Here is a 12,123-nt window from a genome sequence, read left to right on the forward strand (position 1 = left end):
GAAATATTCTCACAACCCACTAAAAACATGAACAAAATGTATTAACAGACCTTGGGAATTTATTTCTCAGGAAATTACAAATGCTGTAGGAGAAAGGCATTGAACATTACTGGTGTCTTTTCATGTTAGGCACTTTGTATATGTTACTTTATTCAATCCTCTTGACTGCCCTGTCATGTCATGTATGTTGTTTAGAATAATCCTCATCAAGGGACGCCTGGGTAGCTCAGTGGGTTGAGAGTCCAACTTCGGCTCAGGTCATGATCTCATGGTTTGTGAGTTCAAGCCCCGTGTCAGGCTCTCTGCTATCAGCACAGAGCCTGCTTTGGATCCTCTGCCTGCCTCTCCCTCGCTCTCTCAGTCTCAAAAGTAAATAAAAATATTTTTTAAAAAACCACTTGTAGAATAATCCTCGTCTAGTAGATGAGAAAATAAGGTCAGAAGAGATTCTGTAACTTGTTCAGTTTCAGCCTCATGTCATCTGAGTCTAGAGCACATGCTCCTTCCACAATTCCTGAAGGACCTTCTTCTAAGTGCTGGGTGCGCATTTCAAATGGACATACTTGGTATCAAAATGAGACAATACTACCAAGGCAAACACTTCAGTAGAGCACTAAAATAAAAATTATTTTCTATAAATTATTTTCTAAAGAAATAGAAAAAAAATGAAAGGACTTATGGTTACATCTTGAATGTACATTAGTGGTTAACAAACTATGTTTATCATGTATGGGGGCTTTAAAATATAATTTTCAATGTGCAGCCATTTGGAGATTAAAAACTATAGTGTAGTGTCTATATATCATTTGTAAGAAATCAAACCTCACCATTGCTATAAACAGTTTAGGCTAAAAAATTCCAACTCCTAAAGTAATGAAGAAGATTACCACATTTAAGCCTTATTGATTTCTGCTCTATAGTATGTTTCAGTGTGTTTAGAATATCATGCTTGTGGCTAATATGATTGGCTGTGCAATTAATAAAAATAGATTTGATCCAGATATTCACTCTAAGGGTTTTGATGCAACATTATTTGTTGCTGAACAAATAATTATAAAGTAGCTTGGTGTTCCATATAAAACTAAACACAAGCATGAAATTGCCATATAACCATGACCCCACAATTGCATTTTGGGACATTTATTCCAAATAAATGAAAAATTATGTTTGCACAAAAACCTGCATACTACTGTTCATAGCAATAATATTTATAATAGCCCAAAACTGGAATAACCCAGATGTCCTTCAACAGCTGGCTGGTTAAACAAACAGTGGCATATTCATATCATGAATATGCAATAAAAAAAAATGAACTAGTCATACACACACCTTGGATGAATTTCTAGGTAATTATCCTGAATGAAAAAGATCAATTCCAAAAGGTTATACACTGTATGATTCCATTTATGTAACATTGAAATGACAAAATCATACAAATGGAGAACAGGTGAATAGTTGCCAGGGAATAAGAAGGGAATGAGAGTAAGAGTGAAGTAGGGATGGCTATAAGAGTACAACAGGAAGGATCCTGTGCTGATGGAAACACTCCATATCTGGACCATATCAGTGTCAACATCATGGTTGTGTTACTGGACTCCAGTGTCACCACTGGAGGAAACTTGGCAAAGGGTACAAGGGATCTCTCTCTATTATTTCTAACAATTGCATGGGAGTCTACAATGGCCTCAAAATAAAAGTTTACTAAAAAAAAAAAAAAAAAAAAAAAAAGAACACCTAGAGTACTGGAACTACAAACAGAATAAAGACTCCTTGGGGCACCTGGGTGGCTCAGTCGGTTAAGCGTCTGACTCTTGGTTTTGGCTCAGGTCATGATCTCACCGTTTTGTGAGTTCAAGCCCCATGTAGGGCTCTGCGCTGACAGTGCAGAGCCTGCTTGAGATTCTCTCTCTCACTCCCTTTCTCTCTCTACTCCTCTACTGCTCACATTGTCTCTTTCTCAAAATAAATAAATAAACATTAATTTTTTTTTTAAAAAGACTCCTTAAAGGACACTAAAAACATGGGGGGGGAAAGGCAATTCCACTGGAGTGTGGTAAATTCAATTCTATAGTTTGCCCAGATGCCAGGGGGACACAGAGGAAAAGTACTAACCTATAACTGGAATAAGGGATATGAAAACTTTCCCAGAAAAGGTGATGTTGCAGGATTAGTGGAAGTTATCCTGGAACAGAAAGGAGAGAAAGGGTGAAAGGCATTCCAAGAAAGGGAAAAGACTGTGCAAAGGAGACTGGAAATAATGTGGTGCATTCAGGAAACTCTGAGTAGTTCAGTATGTCATTTGTGTTGTGGGTAAGGGAGCAGAGACAGACAGGGTTCACTGCAATCCAAAGGCAAGGTCTAGGTCCTGAGGATACATTATTTAAAAGGACATGAAGTATATCCTGAAGGGTACAGCCAGACATTACAGGCTTGTCTCTTTGTTTGTTTATAGCAATAAATAACATTTAGATTTTAAAGAGCATAAGGGTGGAGACTAGATTGAGTTGAAGGTGCGGACCAGAAGTAGCTAGTGAGATATGATCAGGATTTAAACTACAGCAGTGACAAAAGAAGTGAAAAAAGGGGGTGGTCTTGAGAGACTTAATGGAGAGGGACTCCAACAGCACATACTGATTGTTTAAACATGAGAAGGGAAGGTGAGGGAAGAATCTATAGCGCACAGTTGCCAATGAGTGGAACTAGGATGCTACCTCCCAGCCCAGAGCAGACATCCTTATTAACAATCATACTCTTCACATCTCAAATCAGCTCTCCCAAGGGAGCCACTACTTATCCATAAGGGTTAGCAAATAAGTTGTACTTATTTTCCACCTCCTACCTTAGATGACTCCTCAATTTCTAACTAGATGGTGATGCTATCCATTAAAATAGGTGAAACAAGAATTGAAGAGAAAATTTTTGGACTTCGTTTGATATGTTCCTGAGTCTGATGGTCACGAGAGACAAGGAGAAATATCTAATAGGAAACTCAATATTTAGGTGTATAGCTCAGGATGGAAATTTGGAAATCACTAGCATATATGTGGAAATTAAACCACAGAATCAAGAAGATTACAGTCAAATTACAGTATGTAGAGAAGAAAAACAGATCAAGAGCAGAACCCTTAAGAACACGGGTATTTACAAGATGGACAAAAAAAGTTACCACAAAAGAGACTAAAATAGTATGCTAAGAAAACCAGGACAGCATGGTTATTGAAACCAAGGAAGAAAAGAAAGGAAAAGTGGTCAGTAAATAAGCATTACAGATGAGTCAGTAAAATAAGGACTAAAAAGACTCAGAGAAGATGCTGATGGTGGTCACATCACAGATTCTGGGTTTTCTGCAACCCTTACACAAAAATAGAAAAGCTAAAAAGTAAAAAATACATGAGAAAAATTTTCTAAAACTAAATAGATAAAATAAAATCTCAAAATATGAGCAAATCATAAGACTTGCATACTTTTACTAGTATACGTGAAGGAGAAAGCAGAGAAAAGCCACGGGGCATCTGACAGACCTGAGAACAGGAGAACTTCATAATAGCCAAAAAGTATTCATTGGAAAGGATGCAGAATAAATTGAGAGCCACAGTTGAAACTAGGAGGGATTTTTGTCCAATCCAGGGAATGTAAGAGGTATGGGGTATGACCTAGAAGGGCTCAAGCATTCTAGCCCTTATAAACACTTAAGATGGACTCTCCAAGGCTGGAATTGTGATGCCTCCAGATTTGGTTTTCTTTTTCAACATTATTTTGGCTATTCAGGGTCTTTTCTGGTTCCATACAAATTTTATAACTGTCTGTTCTAGCTCTGTGAACAATGCTGGTGGTATTTGGTAGGGATTGCATTGAATGTGTACATTGCTTTGGGTAGTATAGACTTCAAGGTGTATTACAAAGCTATAATCATCAAGACAGTATGGTGCTGGCACAAAAACAAACAACAGAGATCTATGGAACAGAATAGAGAACCCAGAAATGGAACCACAAATGTATGGCCACTAATCTTCAACAAAGCAGTAAAGAATATCCTGTGGAAAAAAGACAGTTTCGTCAGCAAATGGTGTTGGGAAAACTGGACAGCAATGTGCAGAAGAATGAAACTGGACCACTTTCTTACACCACACAAAAACTAAAATCAAAATGGATGAAAGACCTAAATGTAAGACAGGAAACCACCAAATCCTAAGGGAGAAAACATGCAACAACCTCTTTGACCTTGGTTGCAGCAACTTCTTATGAGATATGTCTCCAGAAGCAAGGGAAACAAAAGCAAAAATAAACTATTGGGACTTCATAAAAATAAAAGCTTCTGCACAGCAAAAGAAACAACAACAAAACTAAAAAGTAACCAATGGAATGGGAGAAGACATTTGCAAACTACCTATCGGATAAAGGGTGAGTATTCCAAATCCATAAAGAATTTATCAAACTCAACACTCTTAAAACAAATAATCCAGTGAAGAAATGACCAGGGGACATGAATAGGCACTTTTCCAAAGAAGACATCCAGATGGCTAACAGACACATGAAAAGATGCTCAACATCACTCATCATCAGGGAAATACAAATCAAAACCACAATGAGATACCACCTCACACCTGTCAGAATAGCTAAAATGAACAACTCAGGAAACAACAGATGTTGGCAAGAATGCAGAGAAAGAGGAACCCTCTTGCACTGTTGGTGGGAATGCAAACTGGTGCAGCCACTCTAGAAAACAGTGTGGAGGTTCCTCAAAAAAATAAAAATAGAACTACCCTCTGACCCACCAATTGCACTACTAGGAGTCTATACAAACGATACAAAAATGCTGATTTCAAGGGGCATATGCACCCCAATGTTTATAGCAATGCTATCAACAATAGTCAAATTATGGGGCACCTGGGTGGCTCAGTCAGTTAAGTGTCTGACTCTTGATTTGATTTTATCTCAGGTCATGATCTCACAGTTCATGAGATCAAGCCCTGCATTAGGCCCAGTGCTGACAGTGCAACACCTGCTTAGGATTCTCTCCTTCCTCTCTCTCTGCCCTTCCCCCACCTTGCACACTCTCATTCTCTCTAAAAATAAATTAAAAAACATCAAAAAAAAAAAAAAAAGAAAAGGGATTAATATATTTAAGATACTCAAGGAAAGATGAAGCACCTGGGTGACTCAGTCAGTTAAGCTTCTGACTTCAGCTCAGGTCATGATCTCATGGTTCATGGGTTTGAGCCCTGCATCAGGCTCTGTGCTGACAGCTCAGAGCCCGGATCCTGCTTCAGATTCAGTGTCTCCCTCTCTCTGCCCCTCCCCTTCTCACACTCTGTCTCTCTGTCTCTCTCTCAAAAATAAACAAAAAATATTTTTTAAAAAAAGATACTCAAGGAAAGAACATGTAAGTAAGTTAAGGACATTATATACACAAAACTAACCTTTACGTAGGAAGGACTCAGACAAACTCTTATTAATACACAGAAACTCTGAGAATATTGTTCCCACAAGCCTTTTCCAATGAATTTCATAAAGAACAAGCAGCAGACAACTAAAATGACTAGAATATTAACATAAGGACTCACTGTATTAACTAAATGTAGAAAGAAATGCAGGTTAAAGAGAGATTGGAATAAACATACTATATTATATATAACATACATACACATAATATATAATATATACTATATATAACATGTATATTATATAATAGTATATAACATATATATCGTATATAATGGCTGTATGATCTGATAGTGTAGATATAGCTACAATTATAAAAGCAAAAAGGAAGGGAAGCAAAAATGGACGTAGGATATGCAAAAAAATAACTTGTCAGTCATCATAATTGGTGGTGGTAATCAGTATTATAACCTGATATTGTGTGTATAATGCAGCATAAAACAAGCAATTATGTGATGTTCTAATTCAATCAGCCTAAGCATCCTTAATAACCAGAGTTTTCAGTGAAAACCCTGTAGTGCTGAACTGTTAATTGGAAATATCAGTATGAACTCGTATGGTCTCTAATCTTTAATATAAATATTTCAATGAGTATATCTACCACCCAGATTATTGTCTTGAAATACTATTTCCCATTAAAAAATACCAGGGTTGTATTAGATTCCTAGGGCAGCTGTAACAAATTACCACAAATTCTGTGGTTTAAAACAGCAGAAATTTATTCTCTCATAGTTCTAGAAGCCAGAAGCCGGAAATCAAAGTGTCAGCAGGACCACATTTCCTGTGAAAGCTCTAGGGGAGAATTATTCCTTGTCTCCTCCAAACTTCTGGTGCCTTCAGATTTTCCTTCGCTTCTGACAGTGTAACCCCAATCTCCACCTCTGTCTTCACATGGACTCTTGTGTACGTCTGTCTCACTCTCTTCTATCTCTTACAGAGAAACATATCATTGGACTTGGGGCCTCAATCCAGAATGACCTCCTCTTGAGTCCTTTAATTTAATTGCATCTGCAAAGACCATTTTTTCAACTAAGGTCACATTCACAGGTTCCAGAAGGATGTATGTTTTGGGGGTCCACCATTCACCCCACTAGAGTCTGCCCCCTAAAATTCATGTCTATCCAGCATACAAAATACATGCACTCCACAACAACAGTCCCAAGTCTCAACCAATTACAGCATCAACTCTAAAATCTTATCTAAATATCATCGGTCCACTAATCCCAAATCACATTAAAATTAGGTATGAATGAGACTGTGGGTGTGATCCATCCTGAGACAAAATTCCTCTCCATCTGTAGTTCTTTGAAACTAGAAAACAAATTATCTGCTTCCAAAATACAGTGGTGGGACAGGTAAAAGAAAGGCATTCCCCCTGCAAAAGAGAGCTTTTGGAAGGAATAAGGAGGTCACCAGTCCCAAGCAAGTTCCAAATCCAGGAGGACGAATTCCTTTAGATTTCAAGGCCTGAACATAATCCTCTATAGCCCAATGCTCTGCCTCTGAGCCTGTGATGGGGCCTTTCCAGCCTCTGTGCCACTGGGGCTCTGCCTGTGGAGACATTCTTTTTCTCAAAGGGTAACACATGTTTGCAGCCAAGTAACTCTATCAGCCAGTTTTCTGCCTGTAGAATCTTTAAAGACCAACATCCTTCCCTCATTTTGTCTCTCTCTGTCCCCTTCAGTCCAAGCTGTCAGTATTTTTGCTAATGCTACACTTTCAAAAACCTTGTGGTCCACCTACGTATGTCATGGAGGTCTACTCCATTAGACAAGAGAGGGTCTCCACATATCTTTCCTGGATCATTTCATCTCTCTTCCTGGCTCCTGATGAATAAATCTGTAAATCACAAGGCTAATTTTTTAGAGCAAAAGGTTTCTCAGCTACATCCTTCACCCTTTCTCTAGAGCATGCTTTTCCAACAATGAACTTTATAATTTTAGCATCCTTTTTGATCTGGATAGTGTGAGAACTCCCAAATCATCAGGGGCTTGAATCTTTTTACCTAACAGTTCCTTCCTCCCATTCATCTCTTCACTGATTCACATTTTAAGCAGCAAGGAGAAACCAGGCTACTCTTCTAACATTTTACATGCCTTCCTCTGGACCTCTGTCTTTACATGATCTTCTGTGCCTGCATGTCTAAAATCTTCCTCTTCTTTGTCTTATAAGGATACCTACCAGTTATTGAATTTAAGGTCCATCCTAAATCTAGGAAAATCTAGAGATCCTAAACTTAATTATATTTGTGAAGACCCTATTTCCATATAGTCACATTCAGAGGTACCAGAATTTAGGACTTGAATACACCTTTTGAAAGCTATTCATTGAGGGCTTTGGGGAGAAGTGATTGATTATAAATTCTAAATCTGGAGCAGTAAATTCACAAGATGATCCAGGACCAGAAAGAAAGAGCCATTAAAGACTACTGAGGTCATGTCATCAGAACTTAGGAGCCAATTTGAAGAGGTTCCCACTGACCAAAAATTTAAAAATTTCAGCATGAATGAAGAAATGAACAATAAATTGGAAATGATCAAATATCTTTGAACTCATGAGTTCAAAGTAATTTTTTCAGTTGAATTGGTCCTTGTGAAGATGACAGGGAACCAGCTTGCTCTCTTGAGACTTAGGTAAATAAAAGAATCAATTATCTTGTTTTCCCTATTTGAACTATACCACTAGGTAACCAAACAGTAGATGAGGAGTATCTCCTTATGAAAATCATTCCAGTTAACATATGGAAACAAAATGACAAAAGTTTATTATCACTATTTTGCAACCACCATGAATTAATGGATCTAGGCACATCACTGGTTGGTAACATCAAGGAAGAACAAAAACCAGACATTATGTGTCTCCACATGAAAGAACACTTTACCACCTATAGTCTTGCCAAAAGGATCAAACAGGAATGTGATCAAACCTCTGGATCCCACTACCAATTTGCAGAAAATATAGAGGACAGAGTAACATATGGAACTGTATCATGATTCTAGCAGAATATAGACTATGAGAAACTTTATGAGTTTTTTCACAGATAAGTTATAAGCAATGAAAGGAATGGAAGAAAATCTATACATTTAAAAAAGGACTTAAAAAGATAGATCAAGTTTAAAAAAAAAATGGGCAGACAAACTACCATGTCAAGGGATACACACTTGGATTAAAAAAAAAAAATCAGGGGCGCCTGGGTGGCACAGTCGGTTAAGCGTCCGACTTCAGCCAGGTCACGATCTCGCGGTCCGGGAGTTCGAGCCCCGCGTCGGGCTCTGGGCTGATGGCTCAGAGCCTGGAGCCTGTTTCCGATTCTGTGTCTCCCTCTCTCTCTGCCCCTCCCCCGTTCATGCTCTGTCTCTCTCTGTCCCAAAAATAAATAAACGTTGAAAAAAAAATTAAAAAAAAAATCAAACAACACTAGAGGGTAACTTTTGACTTTTGCAATTAATAGTCAGGGTATTCATTACTTTTAGAGGAAGGTTAAAGACTGTGAGTGGTATGAGGTACATGAAGGGGATACTGATGTGGCTGGCAAAGTCCATTTTGTTGTGGTTTATTTGTTTATTCTTGTATTTTCATTTTAAAATTAAGAGGTGTTTAAAAAAAAAAACAGCGTCCATTGAGTTCAGCATTACTGGCAGAAGAAGCTTCAATAGAACCTTAGAACAAAAGTTAGATTGCAGTGAGATAAGAAAGGAAAATTAGAAACAGGAACAATAAACGAAGACTCCTGTGTCTAGAAGTGTGGCTGAGAATGGAAGGAGAGACAGCTATCTATAGGTTTAGAATGACATAGGGCAAAGAGAGAGGTTTTCTCTCTTTGCTTGTTTGCTTTAAAATGAATGAGATTTGAACATGTTTATGCGGCAAAAGGAGAGAAAATATAGAGAGGCGAATGTTGGAGATACATCTGAGAGAAGAGTAATTCTGACAGAGCAAAATCCATAAAGATACTAAAGGGAATATGATACAAAAAATAGGTAGCAGGTTGACCTTACGTAGGAGGCTGAAAGTGGTCATTTCTACTGAGACAATGGAAAGGAAACAAAGAATTTGTGGTGAGCTTAGAGATGGAGTGCTAACAGCAGAAAGGTGAGGAAGTTCCCACTCTCTGTTCTCTATTTTCTCTGTGAAATAGGAAGAAGGTTATCTGCTGATGCAGGTGGCAGGTGGGGAGCATAAGGTATTCAGTGAATGTTGAAAACAGCCAAAGTAGTGTTGGAAGTTCCCTAGAGACTGCAAGCTGAATTTGTAGTGACACCAATACATGCCATTTTGTCATTTTCTTCAGAAACTCGAGCAAAGGATTAAAGAGGGTATAGTTAAATTGATGAACTCTTTGTTGTTCATATTTCTTCAGACCAGCCTAATGAGGCAGGGGAGTTGGCATCACTGGCGAGGAACTGGTTAAAGTGATGGGGAAGGACAACAAGGGGGGTATTGAGAAAATGGGGCTGGGGAGGAAAAAACTCCGATGCTTAAGATGCTGAGCGAATGGGGATATGGGATGAAAAACAGATTTATGAGAAAAGGTAATGAGTTCATTTTTATTATTTCAGGTTTTCTATATCCAGTTATATATGTGAACCCAGATGCCCGAAAGGGATATCTGGCCTGAAACTGCAGATTTGAGAGGCATCAGCTTAAAGATAGTAGCTGAAGCCATGAAAATACGCAGAATAAAAATAGAATATTAAAAAAAAAACTGAAGAAAGAATCCTGAAAAACACTCTGGCTTAAAGATCAGGTAGAGGGGCGCCTGGGTGGCTCAGTCAGTTAAGCGGCCGACTTCAGTTCAGGTCATATCTCTCGGTCTGTGAGTTCAAGCCCCGCATCAGGCTCTGTGCTGACAACTCAGAGCCTGGAGTCTGTTTCAGATTCTGTGTCTCCCTCTCTCTGACCCTCCCCTGTTCATGCTCTGTCTCTCCCTGTCTCAAAAATAAATAAAACGTTAAAAAAAATTTTTGAAAAAAAAAAAAAAGATCAGGTAGAGAAATAGCAGGTATCAAAGGTCCCTGGCATGGACAAGCCAGAAAGGTCAGGAAAAAAATCCAGGTGAGGGATGTCCCAAAAGTCCAGAAAAGAGAGTTTAAGGTGAAGGAGTGGTCAAAATGTCAATGCTGCTGAGATATGCAAAAGACGTCTTATTCACCTTTGTTTTCTTGGTGTCTAGGAAAATGTATGGCACACAGTTGGAACTCGTTAAGTGTAAATTTCCTTGTTGTGTCCATATCAATACCTGCAAGTCTCACTCCAACACTGTTACAGTTGTAAAATGCAAAAAGGGTATACAGGAAGGAAGGAAGGAGGAAAGGTAAGGAAAAAATATCTCACTCACCCAAATGCTCCATGCAGGTCCCATGTCTCTCCATCCCAGCTCACTAAAAATCATCCTATAAAACAAGGCATATCCCAAGTTCTCCCAAACTGCATATGCCTGTAAAGTACAGATTGACTCACTGACACAGTAAAAATTCAAAGTTTCCTTGCTCTTGGGCCCATGTGAGAATGTAGAGCTTCCAGATCCTTGAGAACACTCTCGCCACCCGCCCCTCCCACACACACACACACAAGTGTCTTTCAAATGCAAGATGTGTCTCACAGGTGCTCATGATGGGGCACTGCCATTTTCTCACTATCTCTTACTAGGTGGTTCAGTTCCCCAACCTGTCACTTCAGTGGCACCGAGTTCTCCTGCTACATGACGCTCTTGATCCCTCCAGGTGCTGGAGACCCCACCAGATGTTATTCCTCTACCAGACCGCTTAATTCTCTGTCAAGCACCATGACTAAACAGCCAGATCCCTCAAAGTGCCAAAATTACATGGCTATCTATGCAGAACTCTGACTTCTCCCTTTTGTGTTGTCATGTTAGATGTGCCCCAAAGCAATGTTGCTCCTGCTTCCATGGTCTTACAGACGTCAGTGAAAAAGCTCTCTCAAGTTTCATAACTGGGGTTTTTTAAGTGCTTGATATCAAAGAGTGCTTATTTAAAAATTAAACCAGATGAATGAATTAGAAAAAACTGAAATGGGTTATAAATTATTTAAGCCAGTATAGAAGTCATTTTGCAACAGATTTAATGGGTACATTGTTGACAGTCAAAGCAGCTACCATTCTTAGTTCTTCACTCTAGTGTCCCATTATTACCATAACTCAGATTCTTTCTCAATCTCTGATCATCTCTGAGTATCTTTCTACTTCTGTTTTCAAATACCAGGCTATAGACTTCCTTCCCACATGTCCAGGTCAAATTCCCAAAAACAAACTAATTGGACAAGCTAATTACCATTGCTTTTGTATGGACATTTGTGTCAGGACACCTCATGGATCACTTATCCACCTTTGGGTCAGCAGTAACCACAAGTTAGTGTCATGTGATACCAGCAAGAATACATGCAGAAGGAGCCTCCCAGAAGGGGTCAATGGGAGTGACAGGCATTCTCAGACATGAACTTCCTCCGTTAGGAAATAAGCATTCCTGTACATAGTAAGCTTCAATAAAGATAATGTACTGGGCACACAGTTAGCTCCCAAACATTAATTTTAGCTCCATGGCTGAAAGAATGCCTTTGCATGACATTAAGTCCATTTAGGATATACTTCAATTTATCTTTCCAGTTTTACCTACTAATATACCTTCACTTGAACTCTAATAATGGCCAACATTTGTTGGGTGC

The sequence above is a fragment of the Lynx canadensis genome, chromosome B1 (genome assembly GCF_007474595.2).
Source record: "Lynx canadensis isolate LIC74 chromosome B1, mLynCan4.pri.v2, whole genome shotgun sequence".
Classification (NCBI taxonomy): domain Eukaryota; kingdom Metazoa; phylum Chordata; class Mammalia; order Carnivora; family Felidae; genus Lynx; species Lynx canadensis.